Genomic DNA, 26,680 nt, shown 5'->3' with positions numbered 1-26,680 from the left:
AAAAATAATGGTGAGAATATATATGTTAATAACAAATCATTATTAATAGGATGTAACACATCTAAAGCCACCAGTTCAAAATTGTGATTATTTTCCTATGACAACGTAACTTAGTTAATGGTAGGGTAGCATTTGAGACCTTCTGACCTATAATTTTTGTGATTCCCCACACCTTCAAAAGAGTCTTCAGGAACTGATGGCTTCTACACAGTTCATGGAAAAAGATAACGTGAATAATTTATGATGTGGAATACGAGTAGGTTTCGTGTCAGTTTTTATGTGGCTTAAAATTATTTACTATTACACTTACTACTTCATATTCTTATCAAAATATGTAAACAGTTTAATAGTAAAATGCATCATTTTCCCAATAATCTTTTTAAGTATTATGGAACCATACTCTTCATATGACATGCTCTCTGTGGTGAAAGCAAAAAAACATGTTCAGTTCCCTTATGTGTTAATTTAGTATCTAACCAAATCTTGACCTAATTTCACACAAGATTAGCTTCCCTTTTTTCAACTTCTGAATTTTAATTTCAAATGTGTAGAAATTTTAATAATAAGATAAACAGAGGTGTCTGTTTTAGAAATAAACAGATATTAAATACTTACTTCATATCTTACACCAAAATGTTCAGAGAAATTAAAGTGTTAAGTGTAAAAAATTAATAACAGAACTAAAATAAAATATTGGCATGAAGAAGGCTTTTAGAAGCAGAAAGTAATGTGAATAAACTATTAAGTATAATATTTGTATTGCTCTTTCAAAATTAAGGCCAATTAGCAGAATTAAAAACAAATGACAGCTGTGACTATTTGCAGTATCTATCAGACAAAGGGTTATAATCTTTCATATAAAAAGATCTTTCAATAAATGAAATGAGATGGAGAATCTATTGGAAAACTCGATGAAGAATTTAAACAGGAATTTGACAAAAAATGCAAACAGCCAATAAACAAAATATTAAAGAGGGCACGTATTGAATGGAGCACTGGGTGTTATATGCAAACAATGAATCATGGAACACTACATCAAAAACTAATGATGTAATGTATGGTGATTAACATAACATAATAAAATTTAAAGAAAAATAAAAAAAAAGTCCAACCACTAAGTAATCGGTGAAATGCAAATTAAAACAGCGATAATAAACCATCATCTGCCTATTATATTGGCTTTTGTCAAAGGTATTTGTCAGAGTTCTAGAAAATAAGCACTCTTATGTTGTTTGTTGGAGGATGAATTCTTACATTTGTAGGGAGTAATTTGATAATTCATACCAAAAAGACTTCTACCTTGAAAACTATCAATATGCCTGAGAGATTAAGGAAAGCCTAAAAAAATAAAGGAGTATACCTTATTCCTCTCTTGGGAGAAACCAACTGGAAGATCCTATATTGTAAAGGTATCAACTCTCTTCAAATAATCTGTAAATTCAGTGCAAGCTCTATTAAAATTGCAACAGCTGGTTTTTAATAGAAAGTGACATACCAATTCTAAGATTTATATACAAATACCAAGGGCCAAGAATATCCAATGCAATCTTGAAGAACAACCAAGTTTAAGAATGTTCACTACCAGGTATCATTATTTAATATAATTAATTCTGTGTGATACTGCTGTGAGGATAGACTATATGTACTTACTTAATTTATGACAATGGTGCCACTTCAGTTAAGAAGAGAGTGGATGATCTAGAAATACATATATTCTACAAGTGTTTGAAGTCAGAAGCAAGCTTGTCCTTGGTGAGGGGTAGTTGGGAAAGGGTTAATAATGGGCAGGAGCATGAAGTAAACTCTTAGAATAAAGTTCTAATTCCTGATTTGGGTGTTAGTAGCAATGGTATGCTAACTTTTAAGAAGTCTATTTCTATTTTTATGATCTGTATACTTTCCTATGTGTCTCTTATCTTTCAATATAAAAGAGTCTATGAAAATATTTTAAAAGCCTTAGGCTGGTAGTGAAATTGCTGGGTCCTAGGGTAGTTTTATTTTTAACTTTTTGAGGAACCTCCATACTGTTTTCCAGAGTGACTACACCAGTTTGCATTCTCACCAACAGTGTAATAGAGTTCCCCTTTCTCCACACTACTAGGTATTTACCCAAAGGATATGAAAATAGTGATTCAAAGGGATACATGCACCCCGATGTTTACAGCACCATTACCAACAATAGCCAAATTATGGAAAGAGCCCAAATGTCCATCGACTGGTGGATAAAGATGTGATATATACATACAACGGAACATTACTCAGCCATACGTGGGTGAAGCTAGAGTGTATTATGCTAACTGAAATAAGTTAGAGAAAGACAAATATGATTTCAGTCATCTGTGAAATTTAAGAAACAAAACAGATGAACATAGGGAAAAAGGAAGAGGGGCAAACCAGAAAAGAGACACTTAACTCTAGAGAACAAACTGAGGGTTACTGGACGGGAGGTGGGTGGGGGGATGGGCTAAGTGGGTGGTGGCTGTAAGGGAGGGCACTTGTGATGAGCACTGGTGTTGTATATAAGTGATGAATCACGAAATTCTACACCTGATATTAATATTACACTGTATGTTAGCTAAATGGAATTTAAATAAAAACTTGAAAGGAGAAAAAAAAGTACTCATTCCATTCAACTGCAAAATTTTACTTCTATGAATTTTCCTAGGGGAATATCAGAGATATACACAGAGACATGTGAATACCCAATTCTGTCATTTATACTAGTGAAAAACTGAAATAAAATCCCTCAAATGGAATAAATTACACCCATATAAGGGGATACTTTGCATCCTTTAAAGTACACACTATGAAAAACACTCTATTTTGAAAATATTCATGACATGTTAATCGGTAAAAGGTAAGTTATACACCACACATAAATTAGGTCTTCGATTTTCTGTATATATTTGGCATAACAGTATCTATCTATCTGTATTTTTTAAATGACTGGAAATACATGAAATTATTAACCATAATTTTTTGGGGGTGTTACCAATTAAAGATCATTTTTATGTAACTGTTGATATATTTTGGCATTTTATAAAGTTACTACACAGAAAGAGTATTATTTTGTATGTTTTAAATGTTAAATAAAAAGAAATAAATGGATTATACTGATTGGGTGGCTGGCTATCCCTCTAAAATATCTGCTACAATAAAATTATCATTTTGACTTAGACTTTCAATATGCTGTAGGTGCTATATGACAGCTTTTACTTATATTAGCTCCCTTAATCTCACCCATAATCCTATGAAATATATTTTTTCCTACAACTGACAAGTGAGGAAATTAAGGTTCACAACTATAAATAATATTCCTAAAGTTACTAGTAAGTTAAAAAAAAAATGTAGCATTAGACATCTGTGTTTTCCTGACTCCAAATTCTAACTTTCCTTTTCTCTTACCTGCCAAAACACAATTTCTCTGATCTTTCAAAATCTAACGTATTACTTGATAAATGGAGTACTGAAATTCATACTTTTCAAAAGCTTTTAATATTTATGGGAACAATCTATATCCTTATTGCTCATTACTATTAATGAGATATATACATTTAGAAGTCAACTTTAATATAACCAATACAAATGAAATGTATATAAACATACTGAAAAAAATACTATTTGACATTTGTTAATTCAAGACTATTACATAGGGATTACAAGGTAAATTAGGAAGCTTACTGAATAAATTTTTGGATGATGATTAACCCAAAACCATGATTAAATGATCTTCATGCAATTGTAGTGTCTTCTACATTTTGGTAGATTTGTCATCCATTTTAAAATAGAGACATAGACAGGCATAAAAACAGACACATAGATCAATGGAACAGAGTAGAGAGCCCAGAAATGGACCCACAACTATATGGTCAGCAGAGTCGGAAAGAATATCCGATGGAAAAAAGACAGTCTCTTTGACAAGTGGCCCTGGGAAAACTGGACAGCGACATGCAGAAGAATGAAACTGGACCACTTTCTTACACCATATACAAAAATAAATTCAAAATTGATGTAAGACCTAAATGTAAGACGGAAACCATCAAAATCCTAGAGGAGAACACAGGCAGCAACCTCTTTGATCTCAGCTGCAGCAACTTCTTACTAGACATGTTCTGGAGGTAAGGGAAACAAAAGCAAAAATGAACTACTGAGACCTCATCAAGATAAAAAACAAACAAACAAAAACAAAAAAAAAATAAACTTCTGCACAGAGAAGGAAACAATCAAAAAACTAAAAGACACCTGATGGGATGGGAGAAGATATTTGCAAATGACATATCAGAAAAAGGGTTAGTATTCAAAATCTATAAAGAACTTAACAAACTCAGCACCCAAAAAACAAATAATCCAGTTAAGAAATGGGCAGAAGACGTGAATAGACATTTCTCCAAAGAAGACATCCAGATGGCTAACAGACACATGACAAGATGCTCAACACCACTCGTCATCAGGGAAATACAAATCAAAACCACAATGAGATACCACCTTACACCTGTCAGAATGGCTAAAATTAACAACTCAGGAAACAATAGATGTTGGTGAGGATGTGGAAAAAGGGGAACCCTCTTACACTATTGGTGGCAATGCAAGCTAGTACAACCACTCTGGAAAACAGTATGGAGGTTCCTCAAAAAGAGAAAAATAGAGCTACCCTATGACCCTGCAACTGCCCTACTAGGTATTTATCCAAAGGATACAAAAATGCTGATTCAAAGGGGCACATGCACCCCAATGTTTATAGCAGCATTATCAATAATAGCCAAAGCATGGAGATAGTCCAAATGTCCATTGACTTATGAATAAAGAAGAGGTGAGATATATATATATATATATATATATAGGAATATTACTCACTCATCAAAATGAATGCAATCTTGCTATTTGCAATGATGTGGATGGAGCTAGAGGTTATTATGCTAAGCGAAATAAGTCAGTCAGAAAAAGATAAATATCATATGATTTCAGTCATGTGGAATTTCAGAAACAAAACAGATGAAGATAGCAGAGGGGAAGGAAAAATAAAATAAAACAGACAGGGAGGCAAATCATAGAAGACTCACAACTATAGAGAACAAACTAAGGGTTGCTGCTGGAGGGGAGGTGGGTGGGGGGATGTGCTAAATGGGTGATGGGCATTAAGGAGGGCACTTGCTGGGATTAGCACTGGGGGTTATATCTAAGTGATGAATCACTAAATTCTACTCCTGAAACCAAGACTACACTAAAAGTTAACTAACTTGAATTTAAATGAAAAATAAAAAATAGAGACATAGACAAAATAAGTTGTTATAATAAATAAAAATGGTAAGAGAAAATTGCAAATTCAGATACATAGCAATTTTTGTGATAAATTAGCATTATTTCCAAAGAATTTAATGATAAATGCTGAATTCTGAACCTTTCATACTTAAAAATATAGATGATACTTGGTCAAATTTTAGCTCAGTTTAAAAATTCCGAGCTCATACAGTTCCAAACTAAATACCAGGTGAGTGAAATTTTGGTGTAAAAAAATAAAGCCATACAAATAACAAAAATATGGGTAAATGTTCTTACAATTTTGATGTAAAAGTTATAATTTTGATTTTAAAACCATAAAGTGACTGTTTTAAATCCATAATAATCTAAAACTTCCTTATATTAAAAAATTAAACAAGCAAAAGAAAAATCAAAACCACAGGCAATGTGCCTTAAATGCCTTGAAAGACACTCAAGATAAAACCACTCTCACAGATCGATAGGAAAAAGATAAATACTCAACAGAAAAAAAAATGAACAAGGATCACAAATGGACAATTTATGAAAGAAGAACTGTAACTGACCTATAAGTCTATTAAAACTGTTTAACTTTACTAGAAACCACAGAAATCAAATTCAAACAGTAAGGCGTAAGGTTGCACCTATTGATTTGGCAAAGATTTTTTTTTAAAACTTCTTGTATTACAATACAGCAATGTCACGTAATAGCAACAGTACAAGGATTCAGGCCCTCTCCAAAAGTACTAGTAAGTAAGTTGGACCATCCCTCTGGGAAGGCTAGGGCTGGGAGTGGATTAGGTAGAGTTTTGCGCTATGTGTTCAAATATAAACATATTCTCACTCTTAGACCAGAAATTCAACTTTTCATATTTTATCGTAAGGCAACAATGCTGTGTACACATGTTAAATCACAAGAATGTTTGCCACAGCCTCACTTACAGATGCAAAACATTTGAAATGGCTTCCACACTCACCAATAGGGTATGAGTTAAAAGTTATGAAACATCCATCCAGTTACATACTCTGCGGATGTGTAATAAGTGACATACATGTGTATTTAGTAATATGGAAAACATACGTGGTATGTCAAAAGCATAAAAGTTTTCATTTCTGGGTAATAGGTCATTTTTGCTCAGCTGCATTTCTTTTTATTTTAAAGATTTTATTTATTTATTTGACAGAGAGAGCGCACAAGCACGGGGGCGCAGGAGAGGGAGAAGCAGGCTCCCTGCCGCGCAAGGAGCAGACGCGGGGCTCGATCCCAGGACCCTGGGATCATGACCTGAGCCGAAGGCAGACAGTTAACCAACTGAGCCACCCAGGTGCCCCTCGCAGTTGCATTTTTGTCTGCAATGAACATGAACTACTTTAAATCAGAAAATGGCTGTTTTAAATATAGGCATACATACATACTTGTCTGGTAGAAATAGATGATTTGTTGTAGTCCTTATGATGCGTGAAGCAGTAGTCTAAGTGTTTTGTTTTGTTTTGTTTTTTACATATCAACATTTAGTTATAACAACACTATGATGTAGGTACTATTATTATCTATATTTTATAGTTGAAAAATTGACAAAGGGAGGCTAAGTGATTTGCCCAAGTTCACATAGCCTGTAACTGATAACCAAGGTAGACTTTGAACCCAAGAAGTTAAGCTCAGAAACGCATGCACTTAACCACCTGTACTACTTTGCCTTCCATTCTTTTTAGCTACAGGACTTTGAGAAAACATACCGAAAAGAGCACAAAAGAAAGTCTACTTTCTTTCACAGCAGTTCTTAGAATAAATTCCCTCAGTTACTTATTAGATCTTATGCAATTTCTTCCTAACTTTGAAAGTATGGGGGATGATAAAGTCCTCTTGTCCTTGCAACTACTAAATTCAACTTCCAAAATTGCCCCTTGTTTTATTTTCGTGCTTACATCATGTGACTGATTCCCAATCGTCTCCAAATTCTTTAGCCTGGCCCTCAACAATCTGACCTCATCTGACCTACTGTTCACATCTTTCTAATAACAAAACTCCATTTTGGTAAATGGTGATCTCATTATTCTGGGTATGCCCTTGACTGCCTTCTGTTCCTCTGTCATCGTCTGCTCTGCCATTAAAATGTCTTCTTTTTCCTCAATGAAATATCTCTTTTCCTAATTGACACATATAAAACCTTTTCCATCCTTCATGTTTTGGGTAAAGAAAGTGCCACCTTCTCAGAGAAGATTGCCTAATCCCTCCGGATAGAAATAATTATTCTTTCTAATAAACTCTGTATCATTTATTATCTGTGCTACTTCATCAGGCCCTGTCAGGTACTGCTTTTTTCCATATTTTACTAGTCTCCCTTTTGCACTTGTATTTTCTTCCCTTACATTTCCCCGAAAGCTTGAAAACACACACACACACCAGCACACCACACACATTACACACATATAACTACGACTGAATGCTTCATCTTTGTATACACTTTCTCTTATGTGGTACAGCACTTGTTACATGAACAATCACACACACCAATCACTTGCAGAGAAGACAAAAGGTAAAGCTGAGGATTAAAAGCAGCAATAAAGAGGGCACGTATTGCATGGAGCACTGGGTGTTATACGCAAACAATGAATCGTGGAACACTACATCAAACACTAATGATGTAATGTATGGTGATTAACATAACGTAATAAAAGAAAATTTAAAAAAAGCAGCATTCTCTTCAGAGTGCTTATATTCTCACATATGTTGCATTTTTAACTCTGCTTCTTGTTTGAGTCTATGTGTAAATGCCCAAGCTCACGAGAACAGCAAGAACAGGTCTTGCCCAGCAGCTAGGCTGGCGAAATAGGATTTGAGTACACCTGAGCATGAAAGGGTAGAATCTAGTCAGTCAAGAAGAGCAAGAAACACGGGTAGAAGACTCAATTCTTGACATTTTCTTTCAGTTACACTGATGTCATGAATTCTGGAGCTAGAGAAGAGATGGGATATGTGTTAATTACAGCACTGGCAGAAACATTGCCTGTGCAATTAATTCAATGAATATTTACCTAGTAACTATTTTTCTTCCAACCACCACCTTATATATTATCCACAAGTGTACTGTTTTTTTTTTTCTTAATTGATTCAAGTCGCTCATTGTATGGCTAAGTATAAACCTTCACCGCCAACTCCCCCCACACACACCCTGCACTCTGAATGCATCTTGAACAAATACTCCCTTGCCACCAACCAAAATAATTTTTAAAAACCTTCCAAAATTTAGTAATACCAATTGAGTAATTCAAGCAGACCATTATTGTCCTCGGGATAAAATGCATGAGCTAGGAAGCATTTGGGGACCTCATTTCACCTTGCATATTTTTCTACCTCAATAAATTAAAGCCACTGGGCAACCAGAACTTAGGAATGATATATTTTCCAGCACAATCCTCAATTATTTTTTACAACTGGTCTCATGGTAAAGTATCTCTCACTAGGAGGTCATTTACTTTCTCTCCCTCTGGAAATTTAATAAAATAATAATGAATATTAAAGTGAAAAATACATTATGGCTATATGCCACCAGACATTTAAAATTATAAATCCATATACAATTTTGAACTGACCAATTATAATTTATTTTTAGGACAGGCACCCTCCAATGGCATAGCTATTGGAATTTTCCTTTAAACGTAAATGGATTTTCTTTTAAAACATGCGGTTTTTAAGTACAATGTTTCAAGATCTGTATTTTCTATATTGTGTTCAGTTCTACCTGAATATAAGAGTGAAGTCTCCTGTATCAGACCATGGTGTATATTAGTTTCATTGCATAACCACTTCATTAGCACACTTGGATTTTGTTACTGTTGCTAAGGATCCGAAACACATAATACATGATGAGGTAAATGAACATTCCTAGGGAGATTTCAAAGTCAGCAAAATTTGATGTACAATAAATAGGTTTGCCTTCCTTGGAGAACTGGGCCCTTATTACCACACTAAACCCATATTGGCTTTTAAATAAACCTTGGTGTTCATGAGCAGTATTCTCGTTCATTAATTTCTTAGTTTGCAAATAAGCAACTAATTCCATAATAAAATAATCCTTAATAATATACGTAGTTCATGGAAAAAATGTTTTTTGACTGTTCACCTTGATTTAAACCTACCCTACCCTAATATTAGGTAACCAGCTCTGTGATGGCTCCCAGAGGCATTAGACAAGTGAAGTGAATTGGTGAAATTGATTTGCCCAAACTTCAACAGCTATCATTTATCTTCTAAAATGGATTTGATAGGGATTTACACCCACCTAACTATCTACCTACTCACACACTCTTTACTACATAATGTGATTTTGATCACATACTGTTTAAACCCTGAGGATAATAAAACTTACAAAGAGGTTAACACGTAATTTATACGACACATACACATACCACAAAATCTGCTGGTAAAAATTAACCCCATATTTTTCTCTCTCCTTCTCTCCCAGCTCATACTCATTCTAGAACAAGGAAAGAACTACTTTATTCTCACACTCTCCTATCAGCAGTCTTTGTTCTTTTTTGCTGGGCAGAGACCAGGGCAGCAGCCTGGCTGATATACAGAAAGGTCCTCTGGATAGTTAGGAAACACAGTTTTTTATTGTGTGTGTGTGTCTGTTTTGTTTGATCAAGGAAAACTAAGCCAGGATCTGTGTAAATCTACCTAACCAACAAAAATCATAACAAATTATAATAGCTTGATATTTATTAAGATCATCCTTGAGCTGTCAGGAAAAAGTAGCTATTTTATTTTATTATTTTATTTTATTTTATCTTATTGAGAGAGAGAGAAAGAAAAAGAGAGAGAGAGAGAGAGGTGGGGGGAGGGGCAGAAGGAGAGGGAGCAAGAGAATTCTAAGCAAGCTCTACACCCAGCACAGAGCCCAATGTGGGACTCGATCTCACCACCCTGAGATCATGACCTGCACTGAAATCAAGAGTCGGACTTTTAACCGACTGAGTCACCCAGGTGCCCCCAAATTAGCTATTTTAACAATAGAATTTTTAAAAACCAGAGTCCTCTCCTTTGTTAACATACAAATCATTAGGGGCACCTGGGTGGCTCAGTCGTTAAGCGTCTGCCTTCGGCTCAGGTCATGATCCCAGGGTCCTGGGATCGAGCCCCGCATCGGGCTCCCTGCTCGGCAGGAAGCCTGCTTCTCCCTCTCACACTCCCCCTGCTTGTGTTCCCTCCCTCGCTGTGTTCCTCTCTGTCAAATAAATAAATAAAATCTTTTAAAAAAAAACAAAAACATACAAATCATTATACTTCAGAATATAATCATTAGAGAAAAAGGGTGAAAAACACTCTGCATGATCACATATCAATTTTAAAGAAATTGCATTAGAAACAATTTAACTATTTAAACATAACTTTAAACTTAAATTACTTAAAATAAATATAATTTAAAAATCAGTTCCTCAGTCATACTTGTTACCTTTCCAATGCTCAAAAGCCACAATGTATTGGACAGCACAGACAGAGAACATATCCATCCCTGCAAAGAGTTATCTTGGACAGCACTACAAGCCATACTATAGTGCTTGCTTGAGGATTGATGTACCTAAAAGCCTTAACAATCCTTGTAATTTCTTTTTAAAGTAGAACAAAATATTTTAGAAAAGAATCCAGGAGTGTTCAAGTACATAAACAAATGTGACTGTTTTGAGAACATGACAATGAATTGCTGCTTTTAATCTGAACAGTTTCTGGCTAGAAAGTTTGTTGTTTTCTAACATTCATCTTCTAAAAGAAAGAAAATCACCACGTTGGAAAAAAAAAACACTTCTATTTCTTTCCCTTCCTCTGAATCATTTTATTATGTTTAAAAATATCAAGATTAAAAAGTATTTTTGTAACAAATGGGATAATCTGCATAACTCACATCTATATATTCTCCGTGCAATAGTCTCTATTTGCAAATGGATGCATTATTGTTATTTATACCACGAAGTAAATGCATATTGCATTACCCAAGAAATGAAATATGCCTAGGAAGAAAATCAAAGTCCCCAGGAGTTTTAATCTTGCTGATAAATAAGAAACTAATATGATACAGAATAGTTATTCCTGGAAATAGGGACTTTGTGGGGGGGGAGTGTTTGTTTTGAACACAAAAAGGAGAGGATGTGTCACTGGTGTATGTGAAGATGAAACTTTACTAGCTGTGCAGACATTATAAAGGGAATAAAACCCCAGGGTGGGTAGCTCTCTTCCTGCTAGCCAGAAGAGAAAAAGAACACAGATATAAATTTGAAAAAGAAGACAAATTTGATTTCTTTAGAGAAAACAAAAACCAAAAAACAAAAAAATCTGGGCAGAAGGCAGGGCCCAAACTACTTATTTTTCTGCCAGGATTGTTGCTATCAGCCCATCTGAACAAAAGTCTAGGGCAGGGGACAGCAAAGTCTGGCTCATGAATCAAATCCAGCTGCCACTTGTTTTTATACAGTCTTGAGAGCTAAGAATGACTTTTCACATTTTAAATAATTGTTAAAAAAATTAAAAGACACGTGACACGTGGAAATTATACGAAATTCAAATCTGTGTCCATGTATAAAGTCATACCGGAATCCTCTGCACTCATTCTTTGCATGCTGTCTCTGGCCACGTTTGCACCAGCAAGGCAGCCCGGAGTAGTCACGGGAAGCCTAACATCATGACCATCTATGCCTTCACAGAGTTTGCCGACCCTGCTCTGGAGGACCACGGAGTTGCTGACTCAGTCTCCAGTCCTTCTAAGTCTTTTCCCTGCTTGTCTCCCAGAGCTGCTTTAAGGGGTAGGTGGGTGAGGGAGGTGCCCAGGGTTCAGTGTAGGAGAAAAACTTTTAAACACAGCATCCATGAACTCCTGCCTCCTGGGCAAACCCCTTGGGTAACTTGGAAAATGTATGAGGACAGCGACCTCCATAGGAAATTTTTAAAAAATCCATCCTCCTCCTCATCTGTTGTTGAGGAAGTTTCTGTGGCTAGTATTTGCAAATATCTGATTTGGCAGGGCCATTTACCTGGGACCAGCTAGCTCAAGCTTGCAAGGGTAGCTAGCTGAAACTGGAACCTCAATATCGTATGGGGCAAGTGTCTAGCAAGACTGAACTGTCTATATTATTATTTAACTCTAAAATCTTTTCATTTACTTTCCCAGGAGTTATATGATTCAGAAAAAGCAAAAGAAAATAGAACAAAGAACTTAAAAAATGGAAATGATGACCCAACATAAAAGCCAGAAAAACAAACTTAAAAAATATTGTTATTATATCTTGTAAGTTACTGTTAGCCTTGATGAGCCCTGAACTGCACTGGTCAACATGCTCGCCCCTAGCTACATGGGGCTACTGAGCCCCTGGAAGGTGGCTATTTGGAACAGAGAATGAGAATATGTGTAAAATACAAAGTGAATTTCAAAGACTTCACACAAAACATTTTAATATTTTCATACTTACTAAAATGTCAAAGTGACACCATTTCAGATACACTGAGTTAAATATATTATTAAAATTACTTTTACCTGTTTATTTTTACATTTTAACACAGCTACTAGAACATCTAAAATTATATACATGGCTTGCGTTATATTTCCATTTGACAGCACTGGTATAGAATAGTGCTATGCATCTAGAAATGGCAAAAACATTAAATGAAGGATAATCCATGCACGTAAAAAAGTCACATGACTTTTAGTACATGTAATTTCCTCATTTTAAGAAAAAGTAAGAGGTGAAGTTTTTTTTTTTATGAATTGAAAATCAAGTTCTTTTTGCTTCCACTAAATAAATGCCGAATAAATATTTTAAGCAAGCGGTATGAAGGAACAATGAATGATGAGCTTGTCTCGGATGGGTCCAGCTGTCCCCAGTACACTTCCTACTCTCACAGGGATGAAGCAACCTCATGTGTATTAATTCCATTTCCTTATTTGCTGGCTTCCATGTTTCATTGAGCGTGCTTGCTAAGGCCCCTGGGGATTATCTCCCAACCACATGGTGCCTAGAAACAAGGGCTGTGTAGCTTCATTTGCACATCACTGCACTGTCCGACTATTTTGGCCTCCAGGGTGTACACCACACAACTCTATTTTTCACCTACTTCCTGTCTGGAGGGGAGGGCACTGAGCAAAAGCACAGCTACACATAGAAAATGTTATTGTCACACAAGAGGAAAGGAAAAGTAGGGAGGAGAGAAATAGAGACCTGGGGTCTTCCTGGGTCTCGGATGCGGAAGCCCGGTGGTGGTTTCCTCTGCGTGAGGGCTGAGCAGCATAACCCAGGGGAAGAAAGAGAGAGCCCTGTGGCTGGGAAAGGGAAGCCAGAGTCGGAGGATGTGAATCAATCCGGCGCTGGGGTAAGGGATGATAATGGAGGACTGCAAGTCAAGGGACCCAGGTTCTAATACCACCTCTGCCTCTATTTGCATCATCTGGGGCCATTCGGTCAGTATCACGTCATTTACTCAAGTGAAAAATGCAAAGACTGGATTAGACTTGCTCAGAGGTGCCTTCTCTAGCTTGAATGTTATGAATATATTTCATCTCTGGCAGAGAACAGAGCAATGTACACAGCCCTGAGTGTGTCACTGAGTTGAAAGGAGACAAAGACTGTGTGTTGGCCTGACACCTGAATGCCTGGGAACATAAAAGATGTTCTCTGAGGGTTTATTAGGAGGCTTTGACATAGGCCTAAAATGTGGAAAATCCCATGACAACGGGATACCTTGTCACCCTAAGCAGATGTAAGCTTAATTTTCCTCACAGCAAGATAATGAGCAATATAATAGAGCCTAACAAAGCAATTTTGGATACAGGCTTAACACAATCAACTGCCATGGTGTTTCAGTCATTTGTTTATAGGATTGAAACAACTTTCCTCCAGAGCCAGGATTCCTGCCAGATAACCTGTGTCATGGACTTTAGTGCAACAAGCAACACCAAACGGCTAACAATTCTCTCCACCCCAGGGCTTTGCCGGCGCAGGAGGTCTATCTCCTGGCTCTGGCGAAAGGGGATGCTACGTTCCTGATGACGTGGCAACACATCAGGCTCTGGCTTCCAACAAAGAGCTGAGACACAGTTGTTCTCAGGCCCTGGAAGCTGCTCCTCGCAGGGGCAAGTGAGATAAATCCAGAGTATCTCAAATCCTGAGATGCAGAAGACAACAGAAGTTTGGGGGCATCAGGACAGTGTCAAACTTAAAGGGAAAAAAATCATTTTTTGAAAGGCAAATACAGAACTTGCTCCTAACTTCTCTAGTCCCGATTCATTCCCCAGAGGCTATACGCTGAAGTGGAAACCCTTCTGATACACACACACACACACACACACACACACACACACACACACAGCTGCCCCTTAGAGTGACTCTGCTGGACAAACGTTTATATTTTTCCATCACGATGAGATTCTTAAAACGAAAGCTACAGTGACGTTTTCTAATGACCATTCCAACTTAGGCTGAAATTAAAACTATAAAGTTGAAGTCATGTTCTTTATCATCACTTTTATATAAACTACTCAGGATTCCAGATTGTATTAATTCATATATTTGTCACAGGTGAACCATGAATTTTTTGTTAAAAGTTGTGAAACTGTTTTCAATCATTAAAAACCACCGTTGAATTGCTTAATGGTTAAAATAAAAACTATTTAGGGCTTTTTATATGCCAGACAGTATGCTAGGTAAATTTTTCGTTCCTTCAATGAGCACTTATTCAGGAAGAAAAGAAAGACATTTAACCACATAATTAAATTACCAGGTGATGAGTACTTTAACGAAGACCGACACAGAGCACTCCAAAGGCATGGAGACTTGAAGGCCCATGTCTCCTGGAGGAAGAACGGAGTCAAGTGGCAGTGGGGCAAGACAGATTCAGAGTTGAGACCTTAATCGAGTTGTGTGTTAATGGCTTAACTAGCAAAAGCCAATCTGGGCAGCCCAAGGGGGGAAAAAGGGTGAGATACTGGCTCTAGCTTGACAATGTGTGGGAAATAGTGAAGAATTACTTATGACTTGGGTTGCCAGATAAAAAACAGGATGCCCATTTAAATTTATCTTAATTAAGATAAACAATGAGTAATTTTTAGTCCTATTTTGGGCAGGATTTGAGACACACTTGTAGTAAAAAAAAATCTGGGCTTTCTCTATTTTGATTCACTAATTTTTACAACCCTAGTCATGATGGGAATGTAAAATAAAATGGTGGCAGACAGGGTAGGTCTGAAAGGTTTTGTGCACCATCATGGGGAGTATTAACCTTATGATATAGGGATAAACACTTTTAAATAGAGTTGCAACAAAGCAGACTTCAGAAGGATTTGAGTAAAAGGGGTATGTGAAGCCAGTAAGAAGTCACACCCCAGTAAAAGCCTGGCCAGAGCCCATGCTGCCTTATAAATATCTCACCTGGAACAGACACTTGGTCACTGGCATCATCTCTAATGTGGCTAGAATGTGATGGATATTTCCTTTGCATATCACCAACATCTCTCGACTTGCTCTGCCTCAGAGGATTCTCCAGAGCTGGGAGTATTTTTTCTGGGATTTCCCCTTTTTCTGCTTCACCAACCCTATTCTCTCATTACTACTTCTTTTCTCTTTCTCTTTTTCTTTTTTTTTTAAGTAGGCTCCCTGCCCAGCGCAGAACCACAGGCAGGGCTCGAACTCACATCCCTGAGATCAGGACCTGAGCCAAGATGAAGAGTCGGACGCTTAACCGACTGAGCCTCCCAGGCGCCCCTCACTACTACTTCTGAGGATCAACATTCTTGCTTTCAATTTCTTAGGTTCTGTTCTTGAGTTCACTTAAAGTAAGACGTTATCCTTCTCCACTTCTGTCGAAAAGCAAGGATAAATAGTCCTTGATTTATTTGCAAGCAATCTGTTTTCCTTAATGAATTTCGAGTGTTCCCTAGAAGCAGAGCTTGGTACAGCTAGATTGAAAATCTTCATTAGTCACTGTACATGATAACTTGAAACAATCTCAAATTTTACAGTTCATATGTGGAAGAAACATGGTAGGGTCTTCCAAAATTTGACAACAATTCTGATAATTTACACAGCATCACCAACAATGATCGTGTACATGAAAGAAACTTTCTAAACTCTCGTCAATAAAGGCCAAATGGGGGCGCCTGGGTGGCTCAGTTGGTTAAGCGACTGCCTTCGGCTCAGGTCATGATCCTGGAGTCCCGGGATCGAGTCCCGCATCGGGCTCCCTGCTCGGCAGGGAGTCTGCTTCTCCCTCTGACCCTCCCCCCTCTCATGTGCTCTCTCTCTCCTCTCATCCTCTCTCAAATAAATAAATAAAATCTTTAAAAAAAAAAAAAATAAAGGCCAAATGGTAATTAACCATGCTAGGGGAAAGACCAAATTGTCTTTTGCTTCTCTCCCATGAAGAGGTACTGCCAGGGAGACAGGGAAAGAAGTATGACATAGTATTATATATTATAGTACTACAGAGCGGTTAATTACTAAAAAATATTGTGCTATTTTTCTCAATTTTGTGGTGTATGTGGTATTTGTCAGCTTCTTTTAGAAACTGTCAGGATTTCTTTTGTTTTTGTAAATACTCATGCTCATCCCTAAATTTTTTATTTTTACTGCTGTGTTTTTTGACTTAAAGAAGACTGCCAAAGTAGAATATACTTTAAGCTCCACATAACCTGGATCTACTTTTGCTTATACTTTGTTTTGTATAGAAAATGATTTTGTTCAGTATCCCCAAATAATCAACTTGGTATAGGCACTGCTAAAATCGGTGGGTTTTTTCTTTTATTTTGAAGACTCTTATTTCTTATGGTTGCATAAACAAAAATAAATTGACACAAATACGAGGTTATCTAGGACTTAAAATTCCTTTTGTACGTTAAAAGTATTAGTTTAGTTTTGTGTTTGCTCTAACTTGTTTTCAGCTTTACCGAGATATAATTGACAGATGAATTTATGAGATAATTGAAGCATATAATGTCATAATTTGATATATGTACACATTGTGAAAATATTCCTCCCATTGAGTTCATTAACACACCCATCACTTCAAATGTTTACATTTTCCCTCCTCTGCTGATAACACTTAAGTTCTACCCTCAACAAATTTCAACTACACAATACAGTGTTATCAACTATATATCAGCAATGAACTGGCTCAGAACATTTCAAAAATCTTTTCTTAAGGAATGATGGTTTAAATAATCCCTGAGGATTTTATATTTGGTCTGCCGCCATTAAATTCAGGTGATCTCATAATTACTCATCATGCAACAGGTTGTAACATGTAAAGTAACAATTTAGAGGCTGGTATAGAACAGCCGAGAATAAAAGTTTAATTTTTATGCATCATTTCTTCAGGAAAACACATCACGAGGGGAAATAGCTTTGAATAAGTTCAGTGAGGGTTGCCATTTAGTTAATTAACTTAGCCATTGTCATTAGCAGGCTCAATATTGACTTTAGAATAATGTCTGCTTAATTTCCTTCAAGCAATGAATATGTATGAAACAATGTCAAAGGTAAAGTAAAAATTAAGACAATATTAGGTAAAAAATAAAAATTAAGTTACTGAATTGTGTCAGAAAATTACATGGAGTACATTCCGGAACTTACATTCAATTGCAGTATGTCCTTCCAAACTTTTAAGATATGACCTTGGCATACACACATTATTTCAGCTGCTTAGTACAGGATTTGTAATAATCTCAATTTTATAAGAAAGTGTATTTCTAAATTGGTTGGAGAAGACTAAAACAATGCATAAATCCAATGCACTGAATATAATTTTCTGCTTCAACTGACAATCTAGTCTTCCGAAAAAACAGGCATACTTTAACCTTTTTTGGCCATATTCATTTTATGTGCCTCCATATTAGAATAAATAAAATCAGTAGGCTCCTATTGATTTTTGGAGGGAGAATTCTCATCTGTAAGATTGAAAGAAAGTGAAGTCCATCAAAGTCAACTGATGAACAAATACGTTATGAAAATGAAGAAAGTAATAACCTAAAAATAAAGGGTAAATCTAAATGTATTTCTGAAATGTGGCAATATTTTTCAAATCTGGATTTTGTGTCCCTCACAGTTAAAAGGTGGGAGGGCCTATAAAATCATTTTTAATTAATTTTAATGTCAATAAACATTCCATAGTGCAATGATCTTCTTAACCACAATGTTCTTAACCAGAGCCCATAGCAGAATCAATTGGGTAAGGGTTTTTATTTTGCTTTGTTTTAATATGCATATCTAAGCTCCAAACCAGAGAATTAAATTCAGCAAATGCATAATGGAGTCCTGATGTCTATATCTAATTTTTATATTTATAATTTGTAAATAGATGCCTGGATCCCAGGGGTACACACATTTCTGCTGCATTCCACACAAACTGGAACGGCTATTAGTAAGTCAATTAGACTATTTCTGTTAACTTTCCGTTCCTAGTCTCAATCTGCTCTCGCCCCGAATTTACAAAGTTTAAAACTCGAGTCAAGTGCAGCGTAGTAAAACAAATAACTTCAGAGGTGAGAGGCCTCAGGTTAATGATCTACTTTACCACTTCAGAAGCTATGGGTTCTCAGTCGTGTTGGGGAACCTCTCTTAAACCCATTTCCTCTTGTGTATAACAGAGCCCATAATTCTTGCAGTACCTGCACATCGCAGTTCCCTTTCATCCTGCTTCCTGTTCTCCCATATGTAATTCACTCCAGAGTCTCCCTTTATCTTGCATCATAAATAATGTCTCTTACATCCAGTCTTGCCTTTCACGGTCCCAGAGCAGGAGGGTAGCTCAAGCCCCAATCACCTGGGCTGTCGGAAAAAATCTCAAATTGGTTTGTAAACCTACCTGCTGTAATTCAACCTCTGCATTGCCATCAGATGGAGTTTCCAAAAATAAAAGTTAATTCTTAACGAGGAGTTCCTCCCCTTTAGATAGATTTACCAGGCTTTCTTGCATGTGCACACAGGGAAAGGGCCAACCACCCATGCTCCTCCAGAGATTCTGATGTGCTCTACCCGAGAGATATACCACCTGCTCCGCAGAGCCAAAGCTTTCCATCATGAACTGGTTATTTGGGGGAAAATAATACAGCAGATCACTTAGCTCCCTGAGATGGGCTGATGCTAGGAGCAGTTGGGTCTATTCTCCTTAATGGGACAGAGTTGTGCTCACTAGTCATTAATGACCACCATGGCTCTTACTCAGAAGATAAAGATTCAAGGTCCCTTAGCTTGGCAGATAAAGATTTCCAAACTTTGGCCTAAGTGTGCCTTTCCAATTTCTAACAGAATCACCTGAATATATTCAGGTGCAATCCTACTGTAATATTTTGTTTATAATTTTTCCACCTGGATCAATCTTTCCTCCTTCCTTGAGTGCTTCAAAACCTACCTCAAACTGGAACAGCGTCTGCATGAAAGCTTCCCTGAACGCTGGGCTCCAAGGCCGCTTGGCTATCTCTGTAGTATATTTGAGAAAATATCTGCCTGTCCTTGGACATCTCCTGTATTACTGTCCTCTGTTACTGTCTCAAGTCTCCACAGGATTGTCTAGGCAGCTGGACTAAAAGATCATGGCAAGCTCACAGAGGGCCAGAAGGTTACTCTGTCTTCTACCTCACTGTAATCCATACTCTTTTTAAGTATCCATTTAGTCTGGTTTCATGCACATAATAAACATTCAGTTACTTATTGAACGGCTAAACTCGATGTTTTACTTTTCTAATGAATTCATTCTGAAAACTAGTATTTCTGTCAATCACCAATCAACCAACTTCAAACTAATTCCTCTTCATTAGAGAGGACTAGCATTCTTAGTAGCAAAGTGGTGATTATTAACACTGGCAACCTGATAAAATATTCACCCCTTAACTCCTGGCCTCAGGGGTTAATTTTTTAAATCTCTTCTGATATGCAAAGTTCAGTGAGAAAGTGAACACCGTGAGCACTTGGCAACATGCTGATCTTAAACAAGGTCGGTTAACCTTGCTGAACCTGGATTTCTTTTTCTGAACAAGAGAGGAAATATCCATCTCCCACAACTTTTTGTGAGACTCAAATGAGCCAAAGCATGGGAAGCATGGTGAAATGTATCCTGGCTTATAAACTGTGAAGTTATGGAAAATTCTGGAGATGAATGTGCGGGCGATACCACAGCTGATGAGACCAGTGTGTTAAGGACAGGCATAGCAATGTAAGGGCAGTATTCATTTGCTGAGTAGGTGATGGGAATTAGTTAACACTCACATTTTGCTACTAATAAAAAAAAAAAAAAGTTTCCTACTAATAAACGTGCTGCCAGAAAACAGGTTTTCACACCTCAATTAGTCAATAATAATTTTTTTTAAAGATTTTATTTATTTATTCATGAGAGACAGAGAGAGAGAGAGAGAGAGAGAGAGAGAGACAGAGGCAGAGGGAGAAGCAGGCTCCCCGCGGGGCAGGGAGCCCGATGCGGGACTCGATCCCAGGACCCTGGGATCATGACCTGAGCCGAAGGCAGACGCTTAACCGACTGAGCCACCCAGGCGTCCCTAGTCAATAATAATTTGTTGAGAATCTTGTAGGTATCAAGCATTCCACTGAAAGTCCAAAAGAAATTCCAGAATCATATCCCTTATTACTTCTAGTTCTGCATCCATGTTGTTTTCCGTTTCGATGTCAGGTGTGTGAAATATACTCAAAAGTGATTTTTGCCTCCTTCAAGGTTTTTGTTTGCTTGTTGATTAGTTGGTTGGTTACGTCGGGCAGAGGTTTTGAATCAAAGCCTATTCCTGGGACGCCTAGGTAGCTCAGTTGGTTAAGCGTCTGCCTTTGGCTCAGGTCATGATCCCAGGGTCCTGGGATTGAGCCCCGCGGCTGCTCCTTGCTCGGCAGGGAGCCTGCTTCTCCCTCTTCCTGCTCTGCCTGCCGCCCCCCCTGCTTGTGCTCTCTCTCTGACAAATAAATAAAATCTTTAAAAAAAAAAGCCTATTCCCAACAAAACAGAATAACTCAATTCTAAGTAAGACTTAATCTAATTTCTTCTACACAGAGACAAATGCCCAGGTTATTCCTTCTCTCAATACTGTTTATGCCATTGTTTATCTACAGCAATGCTGTCCACTAGAAATATAATGTAAGCCACACGTGTAATTGTCCATTTTCTAGACATTAAAAAAGTTAAAAAAAAAACAGGCAAATTAGTTTTAATATTATACTCTTAAAATTTGATATAGACTATTATGGTTTCAATCTGCATTCAATATAAAAATTACTAGTGAGATATTTTATTTTTAAACTACAGTTGTGGTATCTGGTGAGTACTGTACACTTATACCACATCTCAATTTGGACTAGCCACATTTTTCAAATTTTTACTTAATTTTCAGTTAACATCAAGTGTAATATTAGTTTCAGGTGTACAATATAGTGACTCAACACTTCCATATGACACCTGGTGCTCATCACAAGTGCCCTCCTTAATACCCATCATCCATTTAACCCATCCCCCTACCCACCTCCCTCCCCTCCCATAACCATCTATTTGTTCTCTATAGTTAAGAGTCTTGTTTCCTGGTTTGTCTCTCTCTCTCTCTCTCTCTCTTTTTCCCTATGTTCATCTGTTTTGTTTCTTAAATTCCACACATGAGTGAAATCATTCGGTATTTGCCTTTCTCTGACTGACTTATTTCGCTCAGCATAATATCCTCTAGTTCCATCCACGTCATTGCAAATGGCAAGATTTCATTTTCTTTTATTGGACTAGCCACATTTCTAGTGCTTATGTGGTCGGTAGTGGCTATCATATTGGACAGCACTGATGTAAAAGTTGAAGGCTTTGTGCGAGTTCTTATTCAAATAAAAAACTGATTAAACTTCCAACAAATATGAATTATTCTTCTGTTTTTTATTGTGATTACTTTTCCCTCAAGAACATTTGAAATGTTATAAAACCAGCTGTGTTAAACAATGAAGTTGTCTTTTGAAAACATGGAAGATGAGAATCACTGTTACAATAAATAGTATCCCATGCCATCCTCACTTCAAAGTGGTAACCTAGTTGTTTAAAAAATACAGATGAAAATTCTTCTGTGAATATTGAAAGCAAATGTGAGTATGAATCTCTATTTATACAAGTAAAATGTATATTTAAAATTACATTATAGATTAAAAATACAGTTCTACTTCTGTCATATTTTGACATTTCTATTTGCAATATAACTTCATCAACAGAAGCAGAGCTCTTCATGAATACAGTAAGGATTTTAGTTACAAAAACAAATTACTTCAACATAGAGTTCTTAACATAAAGGAGAGCATAAAATTTTTTTCAAGGATATCCTTAAGTTTCACTAGGGCATACTTGTCATAATACCCTTAAGAAAGTAACTGGCATTTCATGGCCATTTATTTTATAAAAGAAAACATCATATACTAAATTGCAGAGTTTAAATTAGCATGAGAAACTCTGCATGGAAGCCAGATGAATTTGAATCACCTGTATTTTGAAGCCTCAGTGGTTTCTGCCCCAGAGTATCTTAAGAGAAAATCTGTCATAATCCAATGCAAATCTTGCTTATGACAACCTAGCTTCCCCTAATCCCATACACTTTTCATAACCTGGAAGGATCAATTCCAATTTCTTAAAATATTATTGCACACAAAGGCTTATGTTAAACATTTCCCTGATGCTGAAAGTGGTGTATGTACAAACGTAAAAAGGTATCTTTTGGGAGAATCCTAAATTATTCACTGTATTTTCAAATGCCAACAGGGAGAGGGAAAGAATCTTTGGTGGCAGAGTCTAAAATGGCACCCAGTGATTCCCAACTCTTAGTACTATGCCCTTGAGGAATTTCCTCCCCTGGAGAGTAGGCAAGAGCTGTGCCTTAATTTCTAACAAATAAAATATGTCAAAGATGATGGGGTGTCACTTTAGGCTACATAATATTGTGATTTCTGTCTTGCTATCAGTCTCTCTCTTACTGGCTTTGATAAGACCAAATGCCATCTTGGAGAGTCACACATGGCAAGGAACTGAGGCTGGCTTCAGTCAACAAACTGAGGCCTTCTTTCCAACAAACAATGCGAACCTGAATCTTGCCAACAACCATGTGAGCATGGAGGCAGATCCAACCCCAGTCCAGTTTTCACAGGAGACATCAACCCTGGCTGACACCTAGAGTGGAGCTTTGTGAGAGACCACCCTATAGCAGAGGATTCAGATAAACCATGCCCAAACTCCTAACCCACAGCTAGCTTGAATTCCTTAAAAAATGTATTTTAAGTCACTATATTTGTGCTAACTTGTTATGCAGAAATAGATAATACATAATCCTATAAACTTTTGAAGAGGCAAATAAGATAATATATATGTAAATAAAATGGCAGTGATAGTGTATGATTTTCGATACAGAAATATTGCCAATGTAGGAAAAAGCCACATTTTAATGAGTTACTGGGAAATTGCGGCTAGTTTCAAAGTTTCAATTTCAGAAAGAAGAGATCAAATATACATTCGGATGAAATGGGAACACCATTAAGTTTTCATGCACATGCTCACACTTCTGACATTCATTCTCAAATTTTAAGCAGAATAACGATAAAGATAAATAATACTGTCAATCTTCCAGTTTTTAGCATTTTGCATTTGAAAAAGACAAGATATCTTGGTGTTGTTGCTACTTCAAATGGCCTTTCAAAAAACTTTGTACAACTTCATGTAGATGCGAATACCAAAACCTGTTAAGCCTTTTGGATAAAATCATGCCTCAGAATCATGAGAAGTTTTAAATTTAGTTCTTTGGGGTATTCTTATTTTCTTTATTTTCCACATTAAAAAGATGGCTTGTATTGAACTGTTTATTAAAACACATGTTAGAGGTAACCCTTGCGAGAGAATGGGAAAAAAGTGGAGAACGGTCTACCTTGCTCACTTCAACGAGTAAGGGTGTAGTTGGCTAGTAAAAGATGACAGATTTCAGATGAAAGAGAACAGAAGTTACAGGGAGAGGGAAGGGATCAAGAGCAGAGATGGAAAAGAGAGCAAAGGGGATTAACATGTTTTGAGAAGACGAGATGGAAGAGTGGGGGAAGAAGAATATAATATGGAGATTGAGGTGCATGTCCTGTTATAGAACATGGAGATGGTGGAAGCATGTTGGAATTCACTTCTGGGAACTGTTGAGGAATGCACAATTTAGAAGTGAAAAAAAAAAAAAAAAAGTTCGATGCCCTTCCATTTAAGGGATGAATTTGAGGTTTTGATGTGCATGAAAAATTATAAAAGTAATTTTAAAAATGATACATACGGTTGTAATTTTCTAAAACTAAATCAGTATTTTTTTCACAGTCAAAACTCCTTTTTATAAAACGCCAATGGAGACTTACAGCAGATCTTATAGATGGTTTTTAACAAATTTTCTGAGAAATTTATTTTCTTCTGATTTTCCCCCTTATTTTTTCATCAAATTCTGCACTTCCATCTAAGACAGATAGAGAGAAATTGTGTCTCTCTAGAACGTTTTGAAAGTAAAAGAGAAGAATTCTCTTATATTGCAATGAATGGCATAGCCCTCGATAACTGAGGAGAAATATGTAATGCATTTAATTTCAAATTGTCTTAAAAGACTATATCCACTTTATCATTATTTTGGCATCACAATAAACACATTCTTATTCAAATTTAGTAAAACAGTACAGTGAACTCCTCCAGAGGTCTCGAGTAATGTGAGTTTTCTATTCTTCACACACACAATTAATTGTAATTCCTTCACTAAGCAGCTCCATTGTTTGCAGTAACATCAGGCAATCCACCCCCCAATCTCACATTTTACCTTATACCCATACCTACTTTTGTTTATAATCTCCATTTTAGGCCCCTATCTTAAGCTCAGGCCTCTAAAATAGGGCATTTACTCTGAATTCCATTTCCTTTCCTGGTTGTGGTTCTATTTTATTGGGAACTCAAAATACAAAAGATACAGAAACAGAAAAAGTCAGAAAAGGGAATCAACAGTCTTTCATCCTAACAGAACATAAAGTTGAAAAGCAGTGATACAGAATTCTGATTCAACTGATATCCACAGTCACCCCCTAAGGATTTGCATATAAAAAGGCACTTTTCTTCATTTGGGTCTCCCCAGAAATAAACACTGTAGCAAGATTTTGAACTTGAGTAATTTTGGGATGTGATCCTAGACACATCAATGGGGCGTGGAAAAGCAAAATAAAGAAAACAGCCAATAAAACAAGTCACCAGTGTGGGCAATCAGAAGCTTAACAATGGCTGGGAGCTCCAAGAGCAAATACAGGAAGCAAAACTTTGGAGCGATCATATCTGAAGGGCAACAGGGCGGGGTAGTTATCCACCAACTGCTGCTTTAAAAGGGCCTTACTTCCTCTGCTTTTCTGCCCTGTCCCAAGAACAAGCAGAGACAGCACTAAGCAAAAAAATCCCAAATGCTGATAGTTGGAAATCAGACAGCATGTATAGGAAAGCTAAGTGCTGGAGGGAAAGGCGTGGTGGCATTGACAGTATCTACCATAGCAAAATGTATTTTTCATTTAAACATTATATACAACTTGCCTGATTTGGAAACCATTGATATAATGCCATGATCACTACTCAGTTCGATTAATTGGCAAAAAAAATCAGGTCCAAACAAGGTTATAGATATTAGTTGGTTACCTTTTTCAATCCATTCATCCCTCCCTCCCTCCATTCTCCCCTTCCCCCCCTTTTTTCCTTTGGGGGGCTTTCTACCTACCCACCTTCATTGTGTTGCAGCCACAGTGTCTGGTTTTGAAATTTCACCACTTCTGGCTGTGGCAATTGGGTCTGATTTAGCTCAGCAATGAGCATGTGACCTAATTTGGGCCAACGAGTTTCAAGGAGGTCTTTCTTGGATGCTTTGGGAAAGAATGTCTCCAAAGAGAGGGGCTTTTGCAAAAGTGGGCCCTGAAACTCTGCAGGCAATTTTTGCCACCATAAGGGGAGCCATATGAAGCTGACAGGTCATCAAAGAAAGGCAGACCCCAGATAACTCTGAAAAAAAATGGAACCCTGATGACTTTTATTATTTAAACCAGTTAGAGACAGCTTTTTCTGTCTCTAAGACATTAAGAGTACTACACAATACATCCATTGAATCAGTTACCTGTGGTGGTATTAGTGAGGACTAATCCTCCACCAAGTATCACAGAAGGTGAAAATTCATGCTATTTTAATATAATTAATTTTATCATCTTACTCTCTGAAAATTTCTTGGTTAATATTAACAACTAATACCTATCTTTCATTTTTCTAATACCTATAATCCATATTTTGTAATCCTATTATGCAAAATAATGTGATACAGTAATAGTTCAATCGTTACGTTCTGAAAGAGATTTTTAATTTGCAGCTTTAGAATCGAGCTTTACCACGGTGCTAGTGTTTACTATT

The 26,680-nt window shown here is 36.8% G+C and overlaps 1 protein-coding gene across 9 annotated transcripts in view; it reads right to left on the bottom strand.

The window, feature by feature from the left end:
* Positions 1–26,680, bottom strand: part of DMD (dystrophin) — a 2,185,421-nt gene that overhangs the window by 715,935 nt on the left and 1,442,806 nt on the right. The gene's annotated exons all lie outside the window — the stretch shown is intronic.

Source organism: Halichoerus grypus, chromosome X (assembly GCF_964656455.1).
Source record: "Halichoerus grypus chromosome X, mHalGry1.hap1.1, whole genome shotgun sequence".
NCBI lineage: Eukaryota > Metazoa > Chordata > Mammalia > Carnivora > Phocidae > Halichoerus > Halichoerus grypus.
The sequence above is the reverse complement of the archived record's forward strand: the minus strand, read 5'-3'. Positions and strand labels throughout refer to the sequence as shown.